Genomic DNA, 7,963 nt, shown 5'->3' with positions numbered 1-7,963 from the left:
GGTCCGGCTCTGACCCTGCGTCAGGCGCCGCCACACACACTCTGGACACGCTGCTTGTTCTATCTGGGCTTTGACACCCTGTGAGCCGCCGGCCCTCCCTGCCCCATGTTACAGGACCGCTCTTGCTCTGCCCACCGAGTAGCTTCAGGACTGAACTCTTCAGGGAAGGGGAGGAGCCGGGAAAGGGGAAGGTTCTCCCCTGGAGACTGACCGTTCTGTCTCAGCACGGCTCTCACAGGCCGCCATTTCTTCTTGAGCACAAGAGCAAGGAGTTGTCTTGCACGTGGGGGCCTGGCGGTGTGAGGGGCACCTACTTTTCTTAATGCCAGAAGTCACTCTCAGAGCCCAGAGCAGCTCACAATGCTGGGGACGTGGGAAGAGCACCAGGCTGGTCGTGCTGGAGTGTCCCTCCGGGCAGAGGATAGCGAGCAGAATGGTGCACAGGATTCCAAATACAATTTCCATCCCTGGCTCTTGTGTTTTTTGTGGAGCACGTAATTGACATCATTTGCCAATTTCACGTTAGTTAAATATAAGCAGGCAGTTAAACTATTCTATGACTCTGCTCACATATCATTTCTAACAGCCCTTTGGTTTTCCACAGCATCAATACATCCACGTCGCTTATGGGTAAACATGCAGGCCGTTCTCAGTTTTTCACATCACAGACGGCGCTGCAGTGACCTGGGTTTATGTGTCTCTGTGCTCCTCTGCAGAATCTCTGTAGAATAGATGCCCAGGAGTGGTATTGCTGGGGCAAAGGTTATATGCACTTAATGTGTTGACAGTTATTGCCAAATTGCCATTAGAGAGGGTTGTCCAAATTTATCCTTTCTCTCTGACTTTGGAAGAGAGGGCCCCTTTCCTCTTACGTTGCTCCACGCTAGAATTTCCAAGAGCTGATCTGGAATAAGCTGTTCTTCCTTTTCCACTTTCCCACTGGGAACAGCTTGCATTATGGCTCTTCCTTGGTGGAAAAAGATAAAAGGAGCTGAAGATTTGGCAAGTTACTTTGGGCTGTAGCCAAATGATTGCCACATCCATCTCTCTGTGTGTGTGCATGTATGTGTGTGCATAAGCCTGAAATCGGACAACAGAAGGGGCATAGTTTCCGCTGGGTTCACCCATTCCCACTTGTCTCAGGTGACCCTGCCCGCCTTTCCTCCCCCTGGTGGGGCCTGCAGTAGGCTCAGCTCTGCACCAGAGAGGGCTGGAGTTCTTCACGCAGCAGTTTCCTCCAAAGGGGTCGGCACATCAAGTCACACACACTCGGTGTTTTGAGAGAATCCATTTCCCTGCTGACTTTCTGATAGGCTGCTTCTGGGTCAGGTTCTGTAGCCAATGCTCTTTTGTTCAGTTACCTGTGAAGACCTGACCAGGAAAACATCCATTAGAATGGTGGTCTCAAGGACATGAAATACAGAGTGGAGACGATTTGCTCAATTCCACCTTGGAGGCCGAGGGTATAACTTGCTAGCTCAGTAGGTTCCTGGTGGTGCTCACTCAGTGCCTCTTGGCAGGAAAATCAAGTTTGCAGGACGTTGAGGGTTCACTTGTTTCTGCTCTCAGTGGCAGCCAGGGGGCACCGGCTCCATCTGGAAGACGACCCTGCTCTCTGGCCCCAGCTGGTGTGCTACCCAGGAGGGCCGGCCAGCTTCTAACTTGATAAGAGAAGGCAGAAATCTGCATGTTTTATATGACATATCCAACTTTTTAAACATGAGCTAATATTGTGGCAGTCATTAAAACTGGTTTGTGGCCAGTGTGAATTAGGCCTTCCAATTTAGGTTCACACGGTTAACAAAAGACCATGAGAGGCCGGGCGCGGTGGCTCACGCCTGTAATCCTAGCACTCTGGGAGGCCGAGGCGGGTGGATCGCTCAAGGTCAGGAGTTCGAGACCAGCCTGAGCGAGACCCCGTCTCTACTAAAAAAAAAAAATAGAAAGACATTATATGGACAACTAAAAATCTATATAGAAAAAATTAGCCGGGCATAGTGGCGCATGCCTGTAGTCCCAGCTACTCGGGAGGCTGAGGCAGTAGGATCGCTTAAGCCGAGGAGTCTGAGGTTGCTATGAGCTAAGCTGACGCCACGGCACTCACTCTAGCCTGGGCAACAAAGTGAGACTCTGTCTCAACAACAACAACAACAACAACAAAAAAAAGACCATGAGATTTGCAGAGGCAAAACGGAGAACTTTATTTCCTGAAAGCAATCTGCACATTGGGGAGATGCAGCTTTTGGTGCAAAATGAAAGTGCCCACCTAGGAGGGGTCGGTAAGTAGAAGATTATAAAGGCAAAAATCGCAGGGCAGGGGAGGGGAACCAGGGCACTGAGGAACAATTCCTCCAAGGTGGAATTGAGAGTCTTGATCGGATGAACTTTAAGCCCCCAAACCACCAGTGTCTCTTCATTGGCTGGTTTCAGGTGGTCTACTGGTGGTCAGTTGGGGAATTTCCAGCTGTAGTTGTGTCCAAGAACTGTTCTTTGACTTGGTTGCAGAAAAACAGGTTTCGCAACACTTTCCAAGGGCACAGAGAGTGTGACCGCTCCCTCACCCTGCATGGCCTCTTCATTCAGCTTTTAACTTCTGAGCCACAGGAGTCCATCTTCTCATTTTTTAAATATGGAACGCTTCACAAATTTGCATGTCATCCTTGTGCAGGGGCCATGCTAATCTTCTCTGTATCGTTCCAATTTTAGTGTAGGCGCTGCCGAAGCCAGCACAGGAGTCCATCTTATCTGTCAGCTGGGGGCATAATTTGACATTTCACCTTTTGGTCAAAACCTACTGTGGGCAGTCTTGATGACCAGTTTGGGTTATGTCCCATTGTGACATTCTGTCGCTCAGCATAGCCGTCACAGGCTGCTGCTGCTTCTCTTGAGCATCAGAGTAAGAAGTTATCTTACTCCTTACATTGCCAGGGCAGTGTGGCTACCTGCCCCACGTTCATCTGGTCCCTCAGTGGGACTCATGTGGCCAAGAAACTTACGGCCAGTTGAACAACTCAGACTCAGCAGGGTGCAAAGGCAGGCAGGCACCTTTTAGATTTTTATCAATGTCCCTCATTGATGTTCGGTGGTATAAGTTAAGTCTATGAATAAGACTCAGAAGTGTCTCACAATATAGGTTGGAGAACTGGTAAGACATTTGTGAAAGCAGACAAGAACAATTTTTTTTTTTTTAAAAGATGGTTGCCCAGGCTAGAGTGCAGTGGCATGATCATACCTCAAGGTAGCCTCAAACTCCTAGGTTCAAGTGATCCTCCTGCTTCAGCCTCCCAAGTAGCTGGGACTACAGGTGTGTGCCACCACAGCTGACTAATTTTTAAATTTTTTAGAGACAGCATCTCAAACTTGTAGGCTCAAGTGATTCTCCTGCCCTCAGCCTGCTGAGTAGCTGGGACTACAGGCATAAGCTGCCATGCCCAGCTGGACAGAACTGTTCTGAGGAGGAGCCAGGGCCTTAGGCCTAACCTGAGAAGGATTTAAGAAAATAACTGTGGATGACAAAAAAAAATGTAGAGTAGTCATGGTTGAAAAAAATGCAACTGACAGGGAAATTTGGTTATTTCTGTGATATACAACAATTTAACATAATAACCATAATTATGACTGGTAACATATACCAAGATGTATTGAAATTTGGGAATATCATACAATTTTGGAACACATATTAGTACATTTACATAAATATAACTCAATGTTAAACACCAACTTTAAAAAATTTTTTTTCTTTTTTTTCTTCTATAAGAGATGGCCAGCACTTTTGAAAAATTTGACAGTGCTTCCAGTATGATTTTGACATACCAAACAAGCCCAGTATGTCTCTATTGGACTTCCAGGGGTTCTTCTTATGTCCAAGTTAGTTCAGGTCAAAAAGATTTGATTTCAGAACTTGAAATTTAATTTTGGGAAGTCTGTCAAATATCAAAGATTTAAAATGCTTGATCAAAAAATAGGATCGTAGGTTTCTATAAAATAACGTCAAAGTGACAAAAGATTTCTGAGGCACAAAACACAAGAAATTACCTTGATGAAACACAGAGTGGAGTCTGTTTCCTAGGCCGGTTACCTAAAAGGTAAAGAAAAACCTTTTATCATTTCTTTTCTTATTGAATAGCAGATGAATACTTCAAAAAAATCTTGTTGTTCTGAAACGGGCCCAGACTCTGGCCTTGCATCAGTGTGGTTTTGATATTAATGTTCAATTTTTAGAAAAACTTATAATTTTCTTTTAATTTTAGCCAAAAATTTTGATCACACACAAAATTTCTTTTACAAGATTAATCTTCCACAAACCTACAATGTGTTTAAACCTTCAGTTTTGTCCTATACATTTTTTTTTTATATTCTCTCTTAGGACAAAAATTTACTTTTCTTTCTCCTCATCATTTTGACCACACAAAGTTCTTTCTCATGTAAAAGAAAAAAAATTTGTCTCTTTTAAACTTCTTTAAAAATGAAAAACAAATCTTTCTTTACATAGTCTGTATACAGGATTGTTTCTCTTATATCTAGTAGTTTTAATTATATATATGTTAATCATAATTCTAACTCTTACCGTAATCTCCAGTGAAGAACTTAGGAAGTAAGTAATTTTGAACTGTTTTATAGCTGTATTTGTAGGTGAAAACCATTTTAAAATTTTTCAGTAAGATTTGTTTCCTCAACTTTTTTGTTTTTTAACAGATCTAAATATATTTAGCTTTTCTATGCCATGTAAATGACTCAGATACTCTACGCTTATCTAATTATTGGACTTAACATAGCATGACTTTAAGATTTTAAATTACTGAAAAGAATTTTCAAACTATGACACAGGTACCCTTCCTAAGTCTTTTTCAGTTGTCTTGGGTCTCAGGTACTCATGTGGCAACCAAGGGCAGGGCTTGTCTGGGTCCTGAATTTACATGTGGGCATAGAGCTCAGGATGGAGGATGAAGTTGTGAAGACAATGCCTGGAGGACCCAATGCTGGGCCTGGAAGGAGGGGGCCACATTGGGCTTGGCTCGCCTTTGCAGCTCGTGGTCAAGGTGCTGAGGACATGTCCTCAGTTCTCACCATGGCTACCTGTCCAGACCAGGAGGCTCACTGGAGCCCAGGAGTTGGAGGCTGCAGTGAACTACAATGATGTCACTGTACTCCACCCTGGGTGACAGAGTGAGACCATCTTAAGAAAAACCAACCCCCTCCCCCCCAAAAAAAAACAACCAAGCTTAAATCACACCTGCAGGTCACCAATTTACTAACAGATCACTTGAGCCTGGATATACCAGGGCTGTCCGAAAGTACCCAGCCATGTACTATGTTCTTGTGATATTAACAGGGGCTGGATACTTTCCGGACAGCCCTCATATGTCTGGTACACATGACTGATGTAGCTTGTTTCTTATTAACAGACTTCCCTATCTTAACTTAAAACGTTTCAAGCCTTTGGACAAAGCTTCATTTCTTTAACCAATCACAAATCAAAAAATCTTTTTTTTTGAGACAGAGTCTCACTTTGTTGCCCAGGCTAGAGTGAGTGCCGTGGCGTCAGCTCACAGCAACCTCAAACTCCTGAGCTCAAGGGATCCTCCTGTCTCAGCCTCCCGAGTAGTTGGGACTACAGGTATGCACCACCATGCCCGGCTAATTTTTTCTATATATATTTTTAGCTGTCCATATAATTTCTTTCTATTTTTAGTAGAGATGGGGTCTCGCTCTTGCTCAGGCTGGTCTCGAACTCCTGAGCTCAAACGATCCGCCCACCTCGGCCTCCCAGAGTGCTAGGATTACAGGCGTGAGCCACCGCGCCTGGCCAATCAAAGAATCTTTAAACCTACCGATAACCTATAAGCCTTGTTCCGCACTTAGAGATTTCCTGCCTTTTTGGGCCAAACCAGTGTATGCCCTCCACGTATTGACTTAGGGTCTTACATGTAACTCTTATCTCCATGAATGTATATTTATTTATTTTGTTAATTTATTATTATTTTTTCCGCAAATGCATAAAACCAGACTGTAACCCAGCTACTGTGGGCGCATTTTCTCAGGACCTCCTGAGGTCATGTGCTCCAGGCCGGTCACACACATTCAGCTCAGAATAAACCTCTTTAAATTATTTTACAGAGTTTGGGTCTTTTTCTATTATCAAAATCATTGTAACCAAGGTTATGACTTAGCCAAGAACAAACTAGGTTATCTGCAAAGAGGTGCAAAGCAGTCCTCACAAGATCCAGAACATCTCAAAAACAGCTCAAAGAAAGAAAAGTCTCCTTAGCTACCAATGGAGTACAACGTCCATTTCTGTCCGGCCATGTTTCCTAGGGTCTCGGCTTCTCAGCTGAGCGCGTGTGCAGTAAAGGTCCAAAAGACCCGTATGTCCCACAGATGAAAAAAGACAGGAAATCAAAATCTGTCCATGGAAGGAAAAAGGATCAATAACAAATGGGCACCATGAAAGTCAAGAGTGAGGCAAATAATTTAAAACAAATGGAATTGAACTCGGGACACAGCCGTGAAAGCACAGAAGCTTAACCCCTAGACCACAGGGCAAGATAACCTTTTCATAGGTTCTTCAGGAGCTCTAAAGTAGGCAATTTGAGCATACAAAGGATTTTAACTTCATTTTAGGTTAGATTTTTGCTCTTTAATTTTGCCAAGAGAATTTCTAAGGCTAGCTCTAACACTATTATGTCTTTTTAAAACTTAATCTTTTCATAAATACAAATAAGGCAATGTTTGGAATGAGAGCTCTCTAAAATGTTTTTTAAATTTAGAAGTCTAATTTAAAGGATGTATCTTCTGGCACTGACAATCAGAATTTTCAATGGTGTACCTATTTCAGCACTGCCTCAATGCAGTAGCCTCTTTATGGAAAGTCCAGGACATAATATTCCAGGTTTAGAATAATTTTTTACTGGCTAAGAAAGAGGTGTTTCCTGGAGAGGGCATAGAAGAGGCAATCCCAAAGATAACCCCCCTACAAAAAAATTCACTCCCAGGAAGAGGCTAAAATGGCAAAAGACTCTTGTTGCCGCAGTTAATTAAGGATAGTGTTGGGTTTGGGGTGTGGGAGCTGCCAGTCACGGACCTGCTAATCTGTTACACGGGGTAGGCCCTGCTGGGATTGGACTTTCCCAGGACTAACCAGGCAACAAGTGTTGAAATGACGAAAGCTCCACAGGGATAGGACTTCTTAAGACAAACTCCCCTGAGAACTTGGCATGTTCAGAACAAAAAAAGTGTTGATCAGAACTGCAAACTGACCCGTCTGCAGGGCCAGCTTGAAAAAGTGGCTTACAGGAGTGTCTGGCCCATGTCCTACCCTATGGTACCCTTTTGATGACAACACCACAGAAAGACAAAGACAAAAGAAAAGACTATTTCTGAGAGGAAAAGAGATCAAACAATATGTATATTCATACCAAAAAGTACCAAAAAGCACACCAGAGTTGCTGCACCCAAGACTTGTCACACAAATCCTTTTCTCCCATTAATCAAGATTTTGCGGAGCAGATAAACAGTGATTTTCACCGTCCGCAGACCTCTGGTGCCAGCATACCATGGAACGTTCTCAGACTATAATGTTTCCTACCCTCCAGTCTTGCCCTCTTATTATGTTGAATGAGTCTTGGCAGTGAGGGAAAAATTCTGTAAGAACCTTGCGGTTAGACATGTGGGAAATGAAGTCAGTGTGGCTTGTCACGTGTAAGGGGACAGGGCAGTGTGCAGGAGCAGAGTGGGAATGACCTGGAACTTGCGAAATACCTGGGCAGCAACACAAGGGTGAGGCTGCCAAGGGTAGGGCTTTCAGGAGAGGAAACATGACGAACATTTGCACTCCTTCATTCCTGCCAGCCAAGGAGAGGTTTCCTGAGCACTGAAGACTCCATTTGGAAAGTGTCCCATAGGGAAAAAGAGGAGTTACAGCCTGTGAAGTGCTGCTGGCTGCATGACCTGCTGTCCTGTTAAT

General features: G+C 44.0%; 1 non-coding gene across 1 annotated transcript; it reads right to left on the bottom strand.

The window, feature by feature from the left end:
* Positions 1-2,623: 2,623 nt before the first annotated feature.
* LOC138374088 (U6 spliceosomal RNA) lies at positions 2,624-2,730 on the bottom strand. The gene has a single exon (XR_011231358.1). It is a non-coding gene; the product is annotated as a U6 spliceosomal RNA (small nuclear RNA).
* Positions 2,731-7,963: the final 5,233 nt, after the last annotated feature.

The sequence above is a fragment of the Eulemur rufifrons genome, chromosome 23, assembly GCF_041146395.1.
Source record: "Eulemur rufifrons isolate Redbay chromosome 23, OSU_ERuf_1, whole genome shotgun sequence".
Classification (NCBI taxonomy): Eukaryota; Metazoa; Chordata; class Mammalia; order Primates; family Lemuridae; genus Eulemur; species Eulemur rufifrons.
The sequence above is the reverse complement of the archived record's forward strand: the minus strand, read 5'-3'. Positions and strand labels throughout refer to the sequence as shown.